This window comes from Podarcis tiliguerta (genome assembly GCF_965153285.1).
Source record: "Podarcis tiliguerta genome assembly, chromosome: 10".
In the NCBI taxonomy this organism is placed as follows: domain Eukaryota; kingdom Metazoa; phylum Chordata; class Lepidosauria; order Squamata; family Lacertidae; genus Podarcis; species Podarcis tiliguerta.
This window is the reverse complement of record NC_139543.1, coordinates 21,953,382-21,964,126: the sequence shown is the minus strand read 5'-3', so window position 1 is coordinate 21,964,126 and position 10,745 is coordinate 21,953,382.

Genomic DNA, 10,745 nt, shown 5'->3' with positions numbered 1-10,745 from the left:
TCAATGAGGCAGTTTCATAGATAAAATACAAGATGGCATTACTGGAAGGTGGGGTGAGACTTCTCTTCTCACACAGCAGATTTTGGAGTACAATTAACGAATAATAATTTGACAGTTCTTTAGCTTATTATATTTTTGACCTCCACAGGGGTATCATTGGGACTTTCTGCCTCAGACACCAAAATATATTGGGCTGTATTTTCCAATGTAACTATCGTTTTTCCTGCTAATCTTCAGGCCCACCTCACGAGCATGTGAAGTAATGGTGCTGTTTTTATGAGAACATAGAGCTGAATCTACAGTAGGGTTGGTGAACCTCTGGTGCCTTGGATGATGTTGGACTGACTGCACTGGCTGGGGCTGATGGGAACTGGAGTCCTTGACCTGCAGCAAGGCAAGGTACGAGTTACTGCCTTAAAGCAGATTAAGGAAGTGTTGGTGTATATGTCAATGAATAGAAAAGTGTTTGGGGGTTCAATAGGTGTAACAAGGAAGTGTTCAGAACACTACTGGAACTGACCAGCGTTTATGTTACATATGGCTGTACTACAACATGGAAAAGTATGAACTGATACACAAGTACAAAAAGGGGAAATTGATGGGAAGATGATGCCACTGTTATCAAAGGTGAATGGATTTGACTGTAAAAGTTGCTCCATTATTCTTTCATGTGTTGTTCCGGGGTAAATATGATCACTGCACATTTATGGTTTAATTACCAATCAGTGACCTGAAGCAAACGGCTGCCCACTTCCAAAAAGCATAATGTTCATTCTGCCCTGAACACTATAGAATTGAATATATTGGACGATCGTAGAGGGAACTCTGAAAATAGCAGCATTTCCTCTGTATTTTTGAAATTAAGGGCCAATTGATCTCATGTCTTCATTTCAGAATTGCCATGAACCTTGAGAAGGCCAAAGGTGGCCTGTTAGGCCTTAATATGCCATGCTTAACTTGCCATTTAAGCAGCCAACCCTCTTCCTTCCACCCACAATCTGGCCTTTTCTGTAAGCTGTCACATCACGTGACCAGAATGTATCTGGCCTTAATTTTATCTATTTATACACATGAATTTTATTTTTAATGCATTGGCTATTTCAGTTCCATTTTTAACTAAAACTGAAAATTAATAATACTAGGGAAACTTCTGTACAAATCAAGGAAATTGAGTTATTTCTATTTGAGGTATTTTTTTATTATTATTAAAAAAGAGATTCTTACCTTGAGTAATTTTTTTTACTGTACTGGCCACCATATCCTTGAAAAGGTTTAATTGCTCTTCAGGGGAGAACTGTAGAGCAATTATACAAATGATACCATAGCTCAACGATTTAAGTTATGAGGAAAGACTGGGGAAGTTGATTGTATTCTCAGTGGAATGGAAGAGACTTCGTGTAACCCAACTGAAGTTTTAAAAATTATGAAGGGGATTGATAAAATTGATCCAAGCAAGCTCCTTACACTTGCAAGACCAGAGAGTTGAAAAGATATGATCTAAAAAATGGAAAGGTGGGAACAAGGGGGTGAGGGGAACGAAGGCAAAACTATTTTACACAAAAAGGGGTTAGGAGCATATGGAATAAATTACTATAAAGGGCCCCTGAAGCAAGGCGCATCACTGAATGCAAGAGGGAATCGAGGGAATTGCTAAACAAAGGGAGCATAGAGAATGAGATGGTGGGAGGTAGGCAAATGGAAATAAAGGAGGCAGGGAGTATGAATACATGAAGCCTTTCCTATGCTCTGCTTTCTGCTGTGGCTCCCTGGTTGTTGATGCCCTCTGTATTTTAAGACCAGGCCTTAGAATCACAAACATTGGGATCACCTCTGTGGTGCTTGCTCATCTGGTTAATCTGCTTTGAGTGGCTTCTTAGATTCACAATCCAGACATTAGATGTGATGGGCAGCAGGAGATAAGGCAGTTGCAATTCCTCTTGCTTATCCCTCCCCCCCCCACAACTTCCTGCCCATCGCTTGCACCATTTCCTCACCTGCTATTCCAAGTATCCAGGTATGTTGCACAGGAGGTGCGGAAGAGTTGGGAGGTAGCAACCAGGAAGCAGCCTCTCAGCCATAAACTGAGTCATTAGTGATGTGTGGAGGTGAGATTGGCCAAAGATAGGAGCTCATAAAAACCACTCACTCCAGAGGGAGGGCGGGAGGAGTTCCACTGGGGAGACCTAGAGGAAGGCCTCTGAGAATGTCTGTAACACCTGTGCAAGTTCATGCAGGTAGAGATGGTACTTGAGGCACCAGGGTCCCAAACTATTAGGAGTTTTAAGGATTAAGGCAAATGCTTTCTAACTGCACTAAGAATTGGACCAGAAGCCAGTGTAGGCATTCCATAACTGGCAATATATCATTCACACACATAGTTTCAGCAATCTGGTTGCTGTAATTTTAATTAACTACAGCTTCTGGACAGTCTTCAGAGGCAGCCCATGTACAATACATTGCAATAGCCCAAACAGGATGTAACTAGCACAAGGTGACCACGTGTCCTACTTTACAAAGGACATCCCTCTCTTTGAAGGGCTGCCTGGTCCAAGTCTGGTTTAAAGCTAAAGAACCAAATGGTGGTGGAGTCTTGCTTGCCCATCACCATTAACACCCAGAGAGCAAGCTGAGCAGGAACAGAGATCAGCTGGTCAAAGCCTTCCAATACAGATGTATTTCTACTTAAATTATAGCAATTATTTCTAAAGTTGTACCTATACATATAAATTTAGCATATGCATATTTTCAGGACACCTGGCTGCTCCTCTGACCTCTTTTGGGGTGATGTATTTCCTTCTTTGATGATGAAGATGATGCATCTGTGGTCACCCTGTGCCAAAGTTTGGATGTGTATGGCCTCTCTACCTCTTTTTATCAAGGAGGGTTTGCAGATGCTGCACCAAGCTAATTTGATGGAAGGTGCTTTCTACCACAGATGTTACATAATGTTAATTTGCCTCTACTACCACCAGCCTATTCACCAGGGCTTTGCCAAATGTAGACGGTGTCCCTTGGGAACACCCAGGCAATTTGGCACAAAACAGGCCAACAGAAAATTGATACAAGTCTAGTCCTAGTTTCCCTTTTACATAGATTTTCAGAAATTGTATTTGATGGACTATATTAAAGTGTTGACCTTAATTTTTCTTTAAAATGCCATGCACTGTGCTTGCACCAGTTAATTTTCTGCTGTTGCTGGTGAATCCTCATTTACTTTCCAACTTATTGGTATTAGTTCGGTTCCAACTAATGTTTTTTTTTTAAAAAACACACACACTCAATAAACAATAAACAACACACAGCTAACTCTAAATATAGAGCAGCAGCACAGTTAAAAATACCATTCCCTTTTTATTATTAGTGCCAATTGTTCTTCGAAATTATGGTGAGGCAGCATACACAAGTATTTTGTGTATGCAGAGATTAATTTCCAATATGCAGGTTCTCTAGGGATATTTATATTCTTCCAATCAGCGCAGAACTGTCCATCAAAAGTAACAATGTAAATATGTACATTTTAACTTGCTGCTGGAAAGTTTGAGATCTGGAGGAGTAATTTTTTTCCCCTTTAAAAAAAGATATGTAGTAAGACGAACTATATCCTTCAGCACGAATGACCTGTATTTCTAGCTTGGCAGTTCATTATAATTTGAAGAAGAGGGTTTGTTGGCCCCAGTGGCTAAGCAACATTAATAGTGAGGGCTTAAAAATTCATGGGTCTCTTGAAATCATATTCCCTTGTGTCTGTCGTGGGCGCAAAATGAAGTTATTTCATTGGTGGCAAGGGTGCCAATAGAGCAAGTACATAAGAACATGAGCAATGGCTCAAGAGGCTTCTAGTGGGAACAGGACTGACAGAAAAGACAAGATGGCGTCCTCTTCCCCACCCCACCTCACAATTCCACAAAGAAGAGCTGACTAGATGGGCTGCTAAGTCTTACTTCATCCATCAAATCACACCCAAGGGCAGCCGGCTAGTTTCTTTGGGGAGAGGGGAGAAGCTACATGGTGCACATAGCTCTGTCCTACAACACTGCTAGTCTTCCACCCACAATTATTCATGGCCTGAGGGAACCGCATCATTCTGCCTAATGGTAGGGCTGGTCTTCTGAGTGGGAAGCAAACATCAGTTGGGCTCAAGGGCCAACCAGCAGGCTTGGGACCAGGCTCCCCCTGAGTTAACATGTGAGGGTGACACCTCCCTGTGGCTGTGTGCTTCTATTATGTGGCCTGAGGGCTTACAATAAACCGCTCCACTACAATGGAATCAGGTAGACTGAGGTCTGCGGGAGCTGAGGTATCCAAAAATAGCCAAACACATTTATTTTTTAATTTGACTAATTTCATTTGCAAATCGCTTCCCACAAAATATCCTGCGAAAAATATCCTATACAGTGGTACCTCAGGTTAAGTACTTAATTCGTTCCAGAGGTCCGTACTTAACCTGAAACTGTTCTTAACCTGAAGCACCACTTTAGCTAATGGGGCCTCCTGCTGCTGCTGCGCCGCCAGAGCCCAATTTCTGTTCTCATCCTGAAGCAAAGTTCTTAACCTGAAGCACTATTTCTGGGTTAGCGGAGTCTGTAACCTGAAGCGTATGTAACCTGAGGTACCACTGTATATACATATCCCATCTGAAGCCTGAAAATACAATTACAGGCTGGGATAAAAAATATCCACTTAAAAGGCTTCTCTCCTTTTTGGGGGGTAAAATTACTCACCAGGAAGATATTCAGACAGAGCCAAAATAAAAATAAATTACTTGTAAGGAAATGGACATTTGAGATATAAGGGCAATATAGAGACAGGGACATAGGAAACTGCCTTATGCTTCAGCTGTTGGGGACAGGCAGGCGCCCAAAGGGGGGTGGAATGTGTGGGCAGAAGAGGCAGGTGAGGAGAAAGATTCATGAGAGGGGGCCAAGGACTTGTGTGGAGATGTGCCCCCCATGAGGAAGGTACCAGTGGTGAAAGAGGGGAGCCAAGAGGAGAAGATCAGGCATCCAGAAATGGGATAAGGAGATTGGAGAAGAGGCATGGCTTTGGAAATCCCTATGTGTCCACCCCCCACCCCCAATGTCCCTGTGCTCAAGGAGGGGCTTGAAGCCCAGGAGGAGGTAGAGTTGCCATTGAGGAGGAGCCACTGAGTGCTTGAGCACACTGCATCAGGCAAGGGAGCTTAAGAAGGCAGGAGAGGGTGGGGCCATGCTGCTGCTTCAGCTGTCTGACAGGGAACACAAGTCTGCAGCTAGTTAGCAGGGAGTCCTGTTGTATTCACTTGCATGTTAGGAGCTGATGTAACTGAGTGCTTTGCTAATAAAGAACTAAAAATCCAGTCGCTCATCCTCATTGGTCTGGGCGTATTCAGGACATTAGCTTAGTTAACACAGACTGGTAGTGGCTCTCAGCCAGGAGGGACCTTCCCTACCCTACCAGGCGATGCCAGGAACTGAACCCGAGACCTTCTGCAAGCCAAGCAGGTGCCCGACCTCTGAGCTAAGGCCCTTCCAAAAGGCAGAGCCATTTAGCACTTCCTCCTTGCTTCTCGTGCCTGGTTTTCCTTTTCCTGAAAACAGCCAAGTTACACAAACAAAGTGAAAAACAAAACAAAACAAGTCAATTTCACGAGAAACAGAAATGGTTAAAATCTAGGGAGTGGAGAGGTGATGCCATTGAATTGTATTATGCATATATTCTCCTTTGTTCTGAGTCCAGTCACTTGCCACCTAGAAAACAGAGCAATAAGATAAATGCTCCAAAAGGAGCATACTTTTTTTTTAATAAAAAAGAGAAATACACACATACACACACACACACACGAATTACTTCCATCATTTCTGAACTCTGCCAAGCATTTTTAATAGATATGTGCCCTCAGCTCATCTTTTGCATGCTAACAATTTAATCTGAATACCAATATAGACACAAAATAAACGATTGTTTCCTGCCAGAGGTATCTGCCGAAGAAATCTTGGAGTAAAACATTGTCTTTGCAGCTCATTGTGTCTCTAATTAGAGTGGAAGGAGGCAGAATCTTGGTGGTGTCTGTCTGTGTTTAGCATGCCCTGGAGCTGGGAGCTCTCCTCTGGGTATCAAAGTGCCCTAATTAAATGAGGGGTCCACAATACAGCACTAAACATCAGAGTGAGAGAAAGAGTCCAGTGTCCTCAGTGCCTTTGAGAATCCATGGCCCACGCTAATTACCCATTGTTGAATCGACTTCCCCATTCTGTGAGAAATGAATGGCTCTTCTTGCCCTCCCTCCCCTCCCTCCCTCCCCTCCTCCTCTGCCCACCCTCCCTTCGCCCTCTTATATGTTACCATCTTTGCTTGGGCCGCCTAATTAATCTTATGGAAATCTCCCGAAGCCAGATTTCAGCAAGGTTGCCCCGATGTTTATAATTTGATTTGTGATGATAAAAGTGAAGGCACCCGGTGATGGAACAGTGTCATTTTCAACACTCTTGAGAATTGAAGAGGCTATCAATCTTTCCCACGTGCATGGCAAACTGATATCCTAGAAAATTAACTTCAATTAATAACAGAAATCCCCAGACGCTCAGGGAAGTCGAGATGCTTTGAAAGAGAACCTTCAAAGATGTCTCCGGATTGTCTTTTATATGCAGCCTCTGCTTTTTAGATATGAGAGATTCTCAATGAGGGAATATGCAGAGAATGTTTTGCCCCCCTCTCTAATTTCAGTGCAACGAGTTAACATTTTATATTTCATTCTGGAAGAAGTTAACCAAATGTCTCCAGGTTATATCAGTCCTTATTTTGTCTCTCCTTGGTTTTATTTCATGAGCATTTCACCAAGTAAAGGAGTGATGAAATAAAGCGATTAAAAACTCAACACCCCCCCTTTTACCGTAATACTGCTGGTCTGTGTTGGTTTTTTTATTTAATTATTTGTCAGCATTATCCCTGTTTATGTTGACAAAACATATGAGCTACAAAGGAATATTCCCTCAGAAAAGCCTGATTACTTAAAATGCTGCAATAAGTGGAATGATGCAGAGACTATACTCCTATAAAAAGCAAACCTGATTTCTGAGGAACAAACTGCACTCTACAAAAAATTATTATGTCTGCACTTTTGAGTGCCATCTGCACATTCGAGTTTGAGAGAAGCTAATGGTTAGACAATACTTGAGCAGAAATTCCTGCGGAAAATGGAAGCAGATGTAACATTTCACCACAGTACAATAAACAAAATTTCCTATGCACAGGAATCTTGTGTATGCCAATGTCCAGTCCAGATTTGAAATGGTGTTATATGACATAACCGAATAATGTGACAAAATTATGCAGGGACTGTTAATTAACTTGGTGTACGTTGCAAAGATAAAATCATATCCAGCATTATAGTTAATTCCTTGCTCATCGAGGCACTTTGATAGAGATGCATATGTAAAGATACAGTCTTAAAAGCAGGGAACGGGTTAAGTTTACAGCTTTTTTACATTCTTGCTAGAATCATCGCGGGAATGAATTCGTGTTTTGCCATTTCTCATTCTCATTACAACCTTTGTTACGAGAATGAGGTATTAGGATTTTAATGCCTCATATAGCCTGTGAATTATGTTAGTGTGCCTTACTACTTTGACCTTCTAAGTATTCTATAATTTGATTGGCTGGCAATTCCGGTCCAACTCTTGGTTGACAGCCGTTGTAACCTTTCATGCAAAGGGGGACTGCCAATCCAATCAAACACACAGAATATTTGAGAGGTCAAAATCCATTGTGTACTGTCACTATAGAGACTTCTAATCTGTCGGACATAGAGACTTCTAATCTGTCGGACGCCTAAATGTTTTGATATGTAGAAAACAAACAAATCACTCTAAGAAATGGAGATCAAGATAACAAAAAGAAGTCAAACAAATGCAAAGCCAGCTTTATTTCCAGCATTTCTTTTCCTTTTCTTTTTTTGTCATAGTCCTTTGACAGATACACTTTAGAGAGAAACTGATAAGAAAAATAAACTCTTGTATTATAATGCTGTCAGGATTCTCTCAAATCTCTAATTAAAACTAAAAGGGAAGAAAACGAAACCCTAAGAGGAAAATATGAAGAAAATGAAAAAAAGATAATGAAGGAAGCTTTCTGCAGTTTATAGGAATGCATGCGTGTTGCATTGCCCAAAGGAGTGCAGTGCAATTCTCTGAATGTTTACTCAGAAGTAAATTCCATTGAGTTACATGGGCTTTATTTGAAATAGCTTTGTAGGGGATTGCAGTTGTAGCTAGACATACAGGCCACGCTAGACACCTAGAACTATAGCCATCGCTTAGTACCCATGTTTTCTGTGCTTGTGGGATAGTAGGGACCATGCTCAGCATTACACAAAGAAGGACTGGCCTGTGTGGGAGGAATTGGTGCCTTGCAAAGAAAGGAACGTCATCAATGACCCTCTGGTGGACAGAGACAGAATACTCTTCCCACCGCTGCACATCAAGCTTGGCTTTATCAAGCAGTTCACCAAGGCTCTGGACAAGGATGGTGACTGCTTCACTTACTTGTGCCAGCCTTTTCCAGGATTGACCATGGAGAAGTTGAAAGCTGGCATCTTTGACGGTCCTCAGATCTGTCAGCTCATCAGAGATTCAGAGTTCGGAAACTCAATGAACGAAGTGGAACTGGAAGCGTAGAAGGCATTTGTTCTGGTAGTGAAGAACTTTCTTGGCAACAATAAGGCCAGAAACTACGCAGAACTTGTCAGCAACATGCTGACTGCTTTCAGAAACCTGGGCTGCAACATGAGCGTCAAGATTCACTACCTATTTTCACATATGGACCGGTTTCCTGAGAACCTGGGTTCAATGAGTGATGAGCAGGGGGAGAGATTCCATCAGGACATGAAAGAGATGGAGACCAGGTATCAGGGTCGCTGGGACGCAGTCATGATGGCTGACTACTGTTGGACTCTGAAGAGAGACCTCCCTGCCACTGAGCATTCCAGGAGTTCCAAGAAACGGAAGATCAAGCCCTGAAGTTTGAAAAATGGTGAAGCAACATGCAATTTATGTGTACTTACCTTTATCAATGCCCACCATTCAGTTTACAGTAAACCTGACTTGATGGAGAGAAACGGATGCCATTTCCTGATTCAGCAGTGCAAAAATACCCTAAATCAGTTGTAGAAATTTAGACAACATTCAAAAAGTAAAAAATTGTTGCCCAGTGTAATTCTAGCTTAGGCCTGTAGCAGGGATTCCCCTAGTCCAAGACTGGGGGAACTGTGGTCTTCCAGAAGCTGTTGAGCTCCCTCACCCGTCAAGTCCAGTCAGCATAGCCAATGGTCAGGGACAGTGGGAGTTATACTCCAGCCAGTAATTTGTGGAGGGAGGGCTAGAGTCTTCAAGGAGACACCTGACACAGATTTAGTGTGAACAGTTCACCTGCACACAGTGCCAAGCTGAGAGGGCACCACAACAATGACTTAGAATAGAATGCAAGAGACAGGATGCACCAACTTTTGGCAATGCACAGGGTGCCACTGAAATTTGAAAGCCCAAAGTCTGCTACTGGAGATACCATAGGGTTCGTTTGCTGTCCCTGAACATAACACGGCTGTCGCAGGCGGAAATGTTCATGTGAGGTTCAGCATTTTTATACTGCTTGCGGAACCCTGCCCTGCATTAATCTTTAGCACTCCTCTGTAAAGTGTGTGGAGGCAGCCAGAAACTCAAGGGAAGAAGAGGAAGAAGGTCCCTTTACCTCCAGGTAGTTTTGTTTTAATAGTGACGAACTGAACAACCTGAGAAAAGAGTCCAGGGATGTATAATGGAAGATTGGAGAGGCATGCGCTTGGGTCCTGGAGTATGTTTAAGATTGAAATGGGATTTGCAATGTATCTTGGACTGCTTTTTGAGGGATTTACAAGGAAAAGCCCATACAGAAATGTGTCAATCAAAAATGTATTTTATCGCAAATATGTACTTAAATGTGCATTGCTATCTCAGTGTATGCAGTATTTATCTTAAAACAGGCATTTTTTAAATGCATGGAATGTATTTTGACTTTATAACTGTATCGCAGGGTTTGGAGATGTGCAGAACCCAAAGTATGCACATCAGTCTGGGAAGTGTGAAATTGGTTAAGTTGGGCTTAAAATTGAGGGCCAGACAAAATTCTCCTCCCTCTCTTAGTTCTAGTTTCCCAAATTATCCACACTGCAAGTATCTTTTTTCATTTAAGAAAGATAATTTCTTAATGGCTCCAATGGAAGAGCATGCATGCTATTCAGTTCAGTGAAACTTGGTCCTAGATAATTGTCAATTGCCAAAATAAAAATACATTGTAAATCCCATTCCATTTTTCAAATAAAAAAATCCAATTCAAATCTTTATCCATCCAGCCCAATTGCAATATAAATTAAAGTGACAATTGTAATAAAGAATTAGAAGGAATGTATGAAATTTCTCACATTAGTCCCCTCCAAAGACTTGTAGCTAGTTTTTACATATCACCTAACTTATCAGTAATTGTCCATTACAGGAACAGAAGTCTCCCTCTCCACCCAGGTGAAAACTGCAATTACCATTTTAAAACAGGATTGGTTTCTCCTTCTTTTTTCTTTCTTTTTTTGCCAACAGCCGGTCACTCACCAGTAAGACCTCTGGATGTGATTAGCTTTTCACCTTAGATATTGTTTGAAACGTTTGCTGTTAAATAAAGAGGGAACACCGCCATGTAATAAATTTTATCTGTTCAATAAGATAATCATCCTATTTCATGTCTTT